Raw genomic sequence first — 509 nt, forward strand, 5'->3', positions numbered from 1 at the left:
CAAACCCCATTTGTAGGGTTTATCTTCTATTGATTTTTGGGGATTTTATCACCTTTTACCCACATGTATTCAATGAAATAGCATGGTTTTGTGATTGTCTCCTTATTTGTACCTAGATGTGAAAACATGCTTTTAGCCCCTTAATTTGATGATTTTTCATTCACCTTTGATTCCATAAGATGCCTTGATATACTTGTTAGTGATTTCAGATTGAAAAGGCTAGGAATGGATCAAAGGAGTGAAGAGGAAAGCATACAAAGTGGAGAAATCATGAAAAGTCAAAGAAGTTGAACTCGCCCATGGACGCGCCCGCACACCTGGCGCTTGCGCGCACCTGCGAATCACCCCATGGACGCGTACGCGTGCTGTGCGCGTACGCGTCGGTGCTGGTTTATGATTTTTTAATGAAAAACGTGACCAACGAATTTTCAAGGGTTATGGGGCCCAATCCCAACCAACTTTGGCGCCAAAGATGCTATTTAAAGCCAAGGATTGAAGAGCAAGGGGAA

Source organism: Arachis ipaensis, chromosome B02, assembly GCF_000816755.2.
Source record: "Arachis ipaensis cultivar K30076 chromosome B02, Araip1.1, whole genome shotgun sequence".
NCBI classification, from domain to species: Eukaryota; Viridiplantae; Streptophyta; class Magnoliopsida; order Fabales; family Fabaceae; genus Arachis; species Arachis ipaensis.